The sequence below is a fragment of the Watersipora subatra genome, chromosome 11 (genome assembly GCF_963576615.1).
Source record: "Watersipora subatra chromosome 11, tzWatSuba1.1, whole genome shotgun sequence".
Taxonomy (NCBI): domain Eukaryota; kingdom Metazoa; phylum Bryozoa; class Gymnolaemata; order Cheilostomatida; family Watersiporidae; genus Watersipora; species Watersipora subatra.
The window spans coordinates 6,370,106-6,382,440 of NC_088718.1; the positions used below are offsets into that span (position 1 = coordinate 6,370,106).

The following is a 12,335-nucleotide window of genomic DNA, read 5'->3' on the forward strand; positions in this document are numbered from 1 at the left end:
AAGGCCTCTATCAGAGGTCATCTCATGAGAACACAGCTAAATCTGAACCAGCGCATGATGCCATTTTAACAAATTACCATTACCTACCTTTAGCAAGGATCGTAGATTGTATGGGGGGTTTAGATCGATTTGGCGCATGTTCGCCGCTCGAAAAAATGTTCTGATAAAGAGCGGGCATGGGAATTAAAACACTGTTCGAAAGGGGATGCTTATGAGTGTATTGAGTCAATAGTGTCTACCCTCATGCCTGCACGTTAATGTGGAAAGGCTTTGATAGCCGTTACTGCAATGTGGGTCTGAGTGTTAAGGACATGTATTCAAAATTATCTTCTTTTACACCTGTTCATGAAAATGATATGCATAATCTTGGTAAGTTTGTTAACCAGGTAGAGCTCTGTTATGGACAGTTAGAAAAGATCGAGCACATCAACAGCATCGCCTTCTGTCAGATTGGAGAATTGGGTAGGCTGCTTTTTGCAGCATTTACCTGGGAATGGATGGAGAGGGTCAAAGTCGCCTTTATGGATGAACATCTTCATCCATTCTATGCATTTATGCAAGTTTTAGAGGATAAAAGAGACACAGCTGCCAGGCTGGCAAAGTTTTCAGCTCTCGCTTCATCTGGTTCATCAGCAAATAAGCCCAATAAAACAGGTACAACCTACAATGCTTTGCAAGTAACTCGGACAGCGAAGACTGAGAATTCAGATGCACAGCAGCCTACCTGTTACATACACCTAAAGGGCAACTACACCAAAAAGGACTGTCGGTTGTTTGGAAACCTTACAAATGATCAGATGTACAAACTTCTGAAGGAAAATCATGCTTGTTTCCACTGCCTCAGTTACAGAAGTGGTAAGTGTTCAACATGGAAGAATGTAAGAAGAATAGTCACCATGCACTCCTCTGTTTAGGAACTGGAAAACTCATTTAGACAGTTTTCAATCCCATCATTCTTAGGATAAAGCGCTGGTTGTAAAGAACAACCATTGCCTGACTGGCTCATCAATCCTACCCATCCAAAATATACAGCTGTACAGGAACTCCAAGTCCCTGCCTATTTTCTACAATGGCGGCTTTAATGCCTCATTGATCACTCATGCAGCTGCCATGCGCATACATGCTCAGAGGGTCTGCTCTCTGAAACTTGACTTGATAGCTACAGACAATGTTGAGTCACAACACGAAACCCATTGTGAGGTCATTCTGCAAACTAATGCTGGTTTGTCCATCACAGCTTTGACCTATGGACTTGATGAAATCATGGGTAAAGTAGGTAAGCTGGATTTTGAGATGCTGAGTCAACTCTTTCCAAACAGGGACGTCATAAAGCTGGACAGGGGTGAGTGTGTAGAGCTTATTCTAAATAGTGATTACACCGGGTTACATCCTAAGAAGGAACTGGCTTTGGTGGGCAACAACTTGTGGATTCTGGTTGAACCCCTGGGCCAATGTGTACAAGGAAGACATTCAAGACTCAGTCTTTCTCATTATCTAACTTTCTCTAGCATTCATGCATTAGCCGCTGCTCCTGATGTTCCCAGATCCAATCACACAGAGTTCTCTTCTCCCACATGACCTTCACCAAAATGCAAGAGTCACACATTACTCAGTTTGCTCAGGGTAAAAGCATAGGTACTGAGTTGGTCATCAGGTGTGGTGGCTGCAGGTGTGGCAAGTGCCCCACTCTAAGGTACATCTACTCATTTAAAGAGAAGCAGGAGTTGCAGCTGATTAAGCAAAATCTCCAGTATGATGGCATAAATCAGTGTTGGACAACTTTATTTCCCTGGCTAAAATATCCAAGGGAGCTTCCTGACGACTACAGAAATGCCCTTGCTACTTTTCAGAGCATGGAACGGACCCTATGGAGAGGCCGGAAAATAGGCTGAGGTCTGTTGTGAGGCTATATATCTATATCGAGGCTAGACCCGAAGGTCAAGGTCAGATGACACAAGGCACGACCGGGGAACATGATGCTGTAACAACCACTTAATGATAAAAGACCGAACCCAACTAAGGTGAGTTCTTTATATGGTGTCAGACAGGAGGCAATGACCCTACATATTGGACATTGCAGAAATAAAATGGAGAGCTTTATGGTGCCTGAAGCATTTAAGGATGATGGGAATTTAGCTGAGTCATGGAAGACATTTAAGAGACAGTTTCAGCAGTTTTGGCGATGGCACAAAAGGATAAAGTAGACACTCAAGTCCAGACTGCTATACTGCTATGAGTAATGGGCCCACCGGGCAACTACATATACGAAAACTTTAGGTTTGACCTGACTGAGAGAAGGGGACAGTATAATGAGGTGATTAAGAAGTTTGATGAATTTTGCAAACCTAGGAATGAGAAGTTCATATCTAGACATAGACTGCTGAACATGAAGCAGGATGGATTGAAGATCGATCAGTTTGAGACTAGGCTGAGAACCCAAGCGCGACTCTATGAATTTGGGGAGCTGACAGATGATTTGACATGCCATGATTTTGTTGAGGGAGTAGATAAGAAAGCATTGCGAGATAAGCAATAGGTGAAAGCATGTGAAGGCAATGTGACATTAGAGACAGCAGTGAAGATTGCTAGGGAATATGAGCCTTCAAGAGAACACATACGTGAGATAGGCAAGGATAAGAATAGAGAAGAAGTGAACCGAATGGCAACGTACGGAAGAAAACAAAAACTGACAAGAGACCAAGCCAACCTGGGTAACAGCAGTAAGTGCAGATTCTGTAAAAGAGAACATTTAAAAAGACCAAACACTTGCCCAGCATATGGAAAGGGATGCCTCAAGTGCCAGAAAATAAACCATTTTGCAATGGTATGTTTAGCCAAGGACGATAAGAGAAAACAAGAGGTTAAAGCGGTAAGAGATGCAAATGAAGATTATGTGAAGACTATGAGTGGACCAGTCAAGGTCAACAGAGTTGGAAAAAAGCTGCAGGTAAACCTGACAAAAGGCAAAACCAGAATAACATGTCAGCTGGATACAGCAGCTTTAAGAAACATTGTGTGCGAGCAGGATTATATAGAGTTGGGTAGACCACTAAGGAAGCGCAGTGACCTACACTTTGTAACCTATGACGGCATTAAGATGAAGTCACAAGTAATGACACACATAAAGTTTGATGAATTTGAGAACTCAATACCCTTTGAAGTCATGAAAACAGTGATTCATCAGAAACCATTGATAGGCATAGATACATGTCTAGATCTCAAGCTAATACAGATATCTGAGCAGGTAAATGTAATGACTGAAAAGAGAGTCACTAGGGAGATCATAGAGAGAGAATATCCAGAAATCTTCACAGGGCTAGAAACTATGCCAGGAGAATATGATATTAAGGTGGATTCAGAAGTGGCACCAGTGCAGCACAGACCCAGACAAGTAGGCTACCTGTAGCATTAAAAAGATGACATAATCGCCAAACTGCAGAACCTAGAGAATAATGGAATAATTTTGCGAGTGGATGAGCCAACAGCCTGGATATTGTCATTGGTAGCCTTCAGAAAACCGAATGGACAAATACGACCATGTATAGACCTCAAGGACCTGAAAAGAACTATCATAAGAAACCACTACCCTATCCCAACCATTGAAGATGTTCTACTCAAGCTTACCAAGGCTAAGTCTTACTCGTTACTTGATGCTAAGGATGGCTTTCTACGAGTAAAGTTATCTGAGAAAATCAAACGACTAACAACCTTCTGAACCCCATTAGGGAGGTTTGCTGGAACAGACTGGTTTTTTGGCTAAGTTCAAGTCTTAAGGAGTATCAGAGGAGATTACACCAGATATTTGATGGACTAAAAGGTACAGAAGTAATACCGGATGATATACTGCTTTATGAAGTTGGCGATACTGAAGAAGAGGCTAGATTGGACCATGATCGCGAGCTAATCAAGCTGTTAGACAGAGTGAAAGACAATGGTGTTACACTGAACAAAAATAAAATAAAACTTCACATGAGGCAGGTCAAATATATGGGACATCTGCTGACCACGGAAGGAATAAGACCAGATCCTGACAAAGTTAAGAGTATTAATGAGATGCCATACCCAGAAGACAAAGGAGGAATGAAGAGGTTTCTAAGGACAGTAAACTACATGGCCACATTTATTGCCAACCTGTCATGAGAATCAGAGCCTTTGAGAGAGATATTGAAGGAAGAGGTGGAGTATAGCGTTGACATGAAGATGAGAGAAGCTATAGATCGGATAAAGAAACTGATAAGTAGGGATGTAGAGCTGCACTAATTTGATGTAACCAAGCCAGTGACCATTGAGTGTGATGCCGGCTACAGCGGACTGGAAGCAGTGTTATTACATGATGGAAGATAAATGAGCTTTGCATCAAGAACATTGACCAATGCTGAAACCAGGTACCACCCTATAGAGCTTGAGTGCCTGTCTGTAGTACTCTTTGCTTGCTCCAAAATCGATGAATATATCTATGAAAAAAAGACATCACCATCTTGTCTTGCCATCAACCACTACAGGCTATATTTAAGAAAGAGATAGACAAATCACCCTTACGGTTGCAGAAGATGTTGCTAACACTACAGAGATATGGGTTTGACTTTCAATATAAGCCAGGCAAAGACCAAGAAATAGCAGATAAACTTTCCAGAGCAGCAATAGAAAGGGACGTCGAATCTGATGACCAGCAAACCAAAGTGGAGGTGTTTTACAGTGGGATTGATGATGTTGATCCAACATTGTATGTCAACATGAGAGACCAAAGAGTAGCTAGCCTCGCAAAACACAACCAAGCTGATGACACAGCTAAACTATTTGCAGAAACCATAGCAAAAGGGTGGCCTAAGCAGTGCAAAGATGGTCACTCAGACTTGAGAGACTACTGGAAATTCAAACATGAATTAGCCTGCGGGAATGGACTGATTTACAAAGGAATGTGGTTGGTTATAGCTAAGAGCATGATCAAGGAAGTCTGTGAAGTACTACTTCATGAAGCGCATCAAGGTGCCGAGACAATGCTTAGGAGAGCTAGAGATTTAGCATATTGGCCTTGTATGGCTCAAGACATAAAAAGAAAAGCAGCCATGTGTTACACAAGCCTTGAAGTGAGGCCAGCCAACCAAAGGGAGCTACTACAGGTACATCATTTCTCACCTGAGCCATTCTACAAAGTAGGAACAGACCTGTTCTACTTCAAAGGACAACACTATGTAGTAGTTGTAGATTACACAACAGATTACATAGCGGTAGAAAGACTGGAAGAACAGACTGCAGAGTCAATGGTACAGGCTTGTAAAAGAATTTTTGCACGGCATGGGAGGCCAGTGGTGGTTATGAGTAACAGTGGACACCAATACACTTTGTCAGACTTCAGGAAGTTTGCACTGGAATGGCAATTTGAGCAGTCCACACCGTTTCCATACCTTCCAAGGAGCAATGGAAAAGCTGAGTCAGCTGTTAAGATCGTCAAGAAGATCTTCAAGACAGCTGATGATCCAATGAAGGCGCTGATGGAGTGGCGCACTACTCCTCAAGAGATTTTGACAGCCCGAGCCAGAGGCTATTCTCAAGAAGAAGGAAGAGATGTTGTGAGGCTATATATATATATATATATAATATAATAATTTATATATATTATATATATATATATGTATTATGTATATATATATTATATATATATATAATATATATATATATATCGAGGCTAAATGTCAGTCTGCATGGGATTCAACTGCATTCTGATGCCAGTTCTTGGCGTCAGAGTGTAGTTGAACCCCTAATCAAGGCTGATAAACGGGCAATTCGGTGTGCGATCAATGATTACATGCTGAGTCCTACACAGTTGTTAACTCTGTGTTCAGAAGCTGACAACATGCTCAACGAACTGCCCCTGGGAACTTTTCCCTCTGTAGACTCTATGATAAACATCTTGACCCCAAATGTCCAACTTATTGGCAAATCCTTCATAGCCAATCTAGGTGGCTGGTGCCAAGTCAGCAGTGCAAAGTCCCTACTGCGTTTACATGACAAAATCTCTAATGAAGTCTGGCCATGATGACCAGAATAATATGGCGCAACCATGGTAAGAAAAAGTAAGTGGACTACTTCATTGCAAAACCTCAAATCAGGTGATGTTGATGCAGTTGCTGACTCAAACATGTTGCAGGCAAGTGTTTCATAGCCCAAGCACAACAACTGTTTCTGAGTAGAGATGATTGTGTGAGCAGGGTAGCTTTACGGTACAAAAATTTTAAGGTTGGAGAACAAGTCCATCGGTATCAACGGGTGTCAGGGATGTGTTAATTTTTAAAAGTGTTCGTAGACTAGCTCTGTTAGTTTCGGTTGATGAGTTCTCTCGATTAATGGGTGCACACTCATAAATCAGTTATTGGTAGTGCATCCTTACAGGTTTTACAAACAAACTCCATCGTTCAGCATCCTTATCACTCTAACTGTGTCTTCTTATTCGCACCCTCATCTTATATTGTCAATCTTATATTATTATTCTTCCCCAACCACAGGCTGTTTTTTTCAAGATTTCAAATTGCGTTGAATTGGACTTGAATGCACTGCCCCACAACTATTTTAAGTTGAGTAATCATAATTATATCATATTTTCTATCAAAAGTTGTCCGAAATTTGTCTAAATTCTGCCAACCCCACCCCTCCGGTGTTCCAGATTTGCTACAAGCAGTGCTATTGTCAGTCATTATACTAACAACCTTAGCTTTTCAGGTTCGTTACAAGCATTGCTATTATCTATCATTATAATGATTTTAGCATTTAACACTGGTCACTAGTCGGTTTGCAAGGGCATCTTGAAGGAATATTTTAATGTGTGCAATTTTTTTAACCTCTCATCCACACACATCATAAGGAACATCTGATTTTACAGTATGTTCATCTTTCTCTACTTTTATTACATGTGTTATGAGGCATGTTCATCATATAATTTTGCACTTTTATCAATGTCTACTTACATATATATTAAGATGGACTTAATTATTTTAACGTATTCCAGGATGCAATCTTTACTGGTCAATTGATTCACACGCAACAGCTAGTTTTTATTATATCTTACCTACTTCAACTAGGTCACATTACAGTCTTACCAGTGTTTGGAGGATATCTCTTAACTATTGTAAGTTTTAATAACATATTATATGTTCAATTCAATGGATGTATTTTCCTGTTTTTTACTAATCACCCTGTATATTTTTTCAATATTTGTGCACATTCTTTTTGTGTTTATAAGCATGGTTGTTCTGGTTTGCTGTATGCAGAACACAATCAAACGAATTAAACAAATCAATGACGAAAACATCTGTCGGTTTGTTGCCATCCACATATCCTACCCAGACACTAGCACAACCATAGTCTGTTATCATTAAAGCTGTCAGTGGACAATATCATAGTTAGTTAACCATAGCTTTGTCAGTTAACAATAAAGCTGTCAGTAGACAATATTATTGTTAGTTAACCATAAATCTGTCAGTTAACAATACAGCAGTCAGTAGACAATATCATTGTCAGTCAACCATAACTCTGCCTGTTAACAATAAATCCGTCAGGTAACAACAATATCATTGTCAGTTAACCATTGTTTTGTCAGTTAACAATAAATCTGTCGGTAGACAATTTTATTGTCAGTTAACCATAGCTCTGTATGTTAAAAAATAACTCTGTCTGATAACGATAAAACCGCTAGGTAACAATATCATTGACAGTTAACCATAGCTCTGTCTGTTAACAATAAAGCAAACTGCACCTTACCAAAGCGAACCTACCCTACTCCATTTCCCTACTCTGTTAGCTTATTCACCCTACTTCACCTTCTGCTGCCCAACTTTAACCTATGCCCTCGCGTTATCCTATGTCATATTACGCTGTCTTGCGTCACAGGTCTTTGCATCACATGTGTCTTGTTAGGTTATTGAATTTATCGTAATAGACATTATTGCTTATTTGCTATCATTCACACTCACACTTTTCTATTGCACCAAGAATTGCAGTCTTTGTGGAGATTTTTCCCTCTCTCTCCCTCGCTCTCTCTCTCTCTCTCACTCCCTTACTCTCTCTCTCCGTCTCCCTCTCCCTCACTCTCTCTTTCCGTCTCCCTCTCCCTCACTCTCTCTTTCCGTCTCCCACTCCCTCACTCTCTCTCTCTTTCTTTCTCTCTCTCTCTTTCTCTCTCTCTCTCCCTCTTTCTCCCTCTCTCTCCCTCTCTCTCTCCCTCTTTTTCCCTCTCTCTCCCTCTCTCTCTCTCTCTCTTTCTCTCTCTCTCTCTCTCCCTCTCTTTCTCTCTCCCTCTCTCTCTCTCCCTCTTTCTCCCTCTCTCTCCATCTTTCTCTCTCTCTCTCCCTCTTTCTCCCTCTCTCTCCCTCTCTCTCTCTCCCTCTTTCTCTCTCTCTCTCTTTCTTTCTCTCTCTCTCTCTCTCTCTCTCTCTCTCTCTCTCTCTCTCTCTCTCTCGCTCTCTCGCTGTCTCACTCTTCTGCTCTTTTGTGCATCTATGATTCAACAACCAAACTAAATGATAGCACATACTCCAAAATAAACTGTAAATACACTTTAACACTTTTGGTAAACAATTCATTTGCTTGGATAACATATGAGAGAAAATTTAAATGGTGGCAAAATTTGTTAACGTCTACCTGATGCAAAGATCAAATATTTTAACTGTTTTTTGACTTTTTAAGAAAGATTTTAGTCAAAACAGAACAATAGATGTAAAATCAATTTTCTCAGTTTTTAAGGGCAGGTAATAAAGACTATCTATATGAATTTATATTCATGAAAGTGTAGTGAAATCTTTAGAAGAGTGTTTTTGGCCAATGAATTTACTGTCATTATTGGACAAAGATAAACAATTAAAGCTGTTGGATTGTTTTTGAACAAGGATTGGCTTGCAGTTTGTGCATGTAATACCATTGGAGCGAATGCACATAGGTAGGCAATTAGGTAGGCTAAAATATAAAACAAATCATGTAGATATATAAAGCTTGCGTAAGAAATACTAGCTGGTCAACACATATTTTTCAATAATGGAACCAAAAAGAGTAATTACTTAATATTCTGCATCCAGAACATTTGAGAAAATAAAAACTTCAAAGGAAGTTTCTAAAGGTTACTAAGATTACTAGTTCACTGTAAAAAACTGTGCATTTTTCTTACCTCTTAGCAGAGTCACATATCCTGATAAGCAGATATGTAAACAGGACAACAAAGCAATATTAGGCCATAGTTCCTTGTGAGCAAGATCAACTATCAAAACAAGGTCTTATGATTAGTGTGAATAGAATCAACTTGAAATCAATGAACCAGAAAGTTCAAAGATTTACAAGGATAACATCGCTCCAGGAAAAATAAAGGCAATTTCAAACTTTTTCCTACAAACTACTAGGCAATTGCTCAGCCATGCCATCAAACTACGCAAACTGTGATAGTTGACAGTGCCCGCAAACTAAGGATATCATACATATTTTTAGGCTCCTATGCAACCTACCTTTACATCATACATTAACTATAATATCCTATTTTCAAACATAGAGAAACATGTACAAAAAAGTTGTAAAGTTTTAAATACCAGATTTGCATAAAAAAAAGTTTACTGAAAGCGACAGGGCTTTCAATAGACACAAAAGCAAATCATAGAACGAAGAAACTGGGTAATCAAGAAACAACATTAAAGTTCATTTATACCCTCACTGACTTGTGCAACAATACATTTCTTGCATCGGCAAAAAGATTTTTATAAATTGAAGCCAGAAAAAAGGCTATTTATTCTTTGTGTGAATGTAATTTAATAATTAATTATGTACACGCTGCCAAGTTTACGTGACTTCAATATTTATTAAACTCCATTCTTTCACTTATGTGAGGCCTGGTCTAGATGAATACCTGGCATTGCCTGAGTAATAAAAATCATTGCACAAAAAATTATTTTATTTAACATATAACAACAGTTACCATTTTAACGTTCAAACTTCATACCATGAAAAAAGTGTTTTGTACAGTTTAAATAAATTTTGAGAAAAAATAAAACAACTGTAAAGGTTTTCAAACTTTTTCAAATAACTGTAATTTTAAAACTTCAGATCCCGAGGAAAATGTTTTGCACAAGTCAAATAAATTAAAAAACAAAATAAAATAACTATAAAATTGTTTAAATGTAAAATAATAAATAGCTGATTCAAAAGTTCTAGGAAACTCAAAACAAATTGCGTTTACTCACTTATCTATTGAGTCCCTTTCAAGTTACTCCTCTTGAATATTGATATACTTGACCTTCCGATTCTGCCATGATGCTGTTCAGTGTTGAAAGCCATCAGCATCGATGCTGTTTGCTCTCTTGCTGTTGCACGCTGAATCGGTTCTACACTGTCAACTTTAGTCTATTTCATAGTAAGTTTTAACTTAGGAAGTAGCCAGAAGGCACAGGAAGCCAGATCTGGTGAATATGGACGATGAGGCAGCACAGTCATGTTTTTGTTGCGAGTGTGGCGGCAGAGCTTTAACCGCTAATAATATTTGTCGATTTTAATCTTGGAACATCCTGGCAGTCAGATCACCAGATCACATCAAAACCAATTAAAAATGATAGAAAAATACCAATACTTTCCTTTAAAATCTACTAAAGTTTTGTGTAAGTTTATCTTTAATTTGGGTTTTACCACTTACTCTTTAGATGAAACTTTGCAGTGCAAATAAGTAAGACGATATCTAGTGACACCATCTATTGTTAACTGAGTACATCATAAAGTCATGCCATTCAAGTCTCTCATTGTACAAACAATGCCATATTTAGGTTACTTTGTAAGCAACAAAGAAGTAAAGACAGTTGCCATGTTTCTGTAACTTGTAGTTTACACATTTGAGGGTAGCTCAATCTTATACACTCACCAGCATATTAATCTCAGGCTATTGCATGTTCTTTTCATCAAAGCCAGGCCATATAAACTTATTTCATAGGCTAGTTTACCAACAAGGAACTTCAGTATTGATTGAACTTTCGCTAAGGTAGGTCTCTTGAGCTCTGACAGCTGACTGCTTTAGTTCTGCTTGCTTTTTGAGAATTGCTAACTTGTATATTGGAGTCTAATAATATGCTAGCTGACGCTGTTATTTTGTTTTCATGATGTGACTTAGTTGCACTCAATGCCTTGTGGTTTTTGCTTGATGCTTGCTATTTCTGTGCCTTGCATCATACATGTACTAGTTGATCGGCTTGCTAGATACAATGAGCTCAGTTTATTTTAGCAATTATAGCTTCAGTTAAAAAAAAGATTCAAAATAGCAAAGACACAAACCCATGACTTTATAACAATTGTACATGTTAACTGCATGTAATACGTTTACTATCATCATAGTTTCGAAACTCTTTTGATACAGTTCAGGGTTTGTGGTAGTTTTGATTTGTACACTAATTGGTGCATTATAGAGATTTGTAACGTGAGACCTTATACTATGAATTGTGATGTTAGTTCAAAGGTTCCCTGATTCACTTAATCAAAGAGGAGCCATGGTCCAGTGGTTAGTATGCTAGCTTATGATCATTAGGCCAATAGTTTCAGTCACATAAGGGCTATTAGTGTTAGGAACCGTTGGACATTGGACCTTTTCTGGTGTTAGGGAGGGCATCAAACTGCAATTACTTTTGTGTCAAGTCGGCCATCGGGGACTCATCGGGCTCCACCATCTGCGCTCCAGCGTAGATGAAGAGGGTGGTTAGCAGACCTGCGGGACTAAAAACAAACCCTGACAAAGGGTGGAGGAGCTTGTCTGTTAGCCAACGGCCAGCTAGCTACAGATGCTATCTCAATAAAAACACCTAACAGAAGGCAATTATAGCAGACCAATGTTGCAACCTGCTAAGAAAAGTCAGGATTATAGGGAGTGGGAGAGAATAATTATCAGTTACATCAGCACAGTACATGGTACTTACAGACATAATGTTAGTACTAATAAAATAGTTAGTACTAATAAAATATTAGCAAAACTCTTCCATACTCATTTTAATTTTACTAAATGTTTCACCTAGTATACAACATTCTCATAAATGAATATCGATTTTCTTCATTTCGGCATTGTCAAACAGGATAAACTGTAAATAGATACCTAGGGTAGAGTTAGAGCTTCATGTAGGTGCACTCCTGTTATGTCAAACATATTCGTTCAACAATAAAACATTAGATTTATAATATTTTACAAACTGTTAGGTTATTTTCATTTTTTTGTCTAATGATTAGATTAGGATATAACAAACTATATTATGTTGTTTTATTTTCCATAGCATTAAATAAAACATGCTGTATTAATATTACCCCATATGTATGGTATGTTTTTTTACAGTCAG

At 38.7% G+C, this 12,335-nt stretch overlaps 1 protein-coding gene across 1 annotated transcript in view; it reads right to left on the bottom strand.

Moving 5' to 3' along the window:
* The window catches only part of LOC137407762 (uncharacterized), a 28,147-nt gene extending 18,936 nt beyond the window's left edge, over nt 1–9,211 (bottom strand). The window contains exon 1 of the mRNA XM_068094143.1: nt 9,155–9,211. The gene's annotated coding sequence lies outside the window, so the exon portion shown is untranslated. The remainder of the gene's footprint in view (nt 1–9,154) is intronic.
* Nucleotides 9,212–12,335: the final 3,124 nt, after the last annotated feature.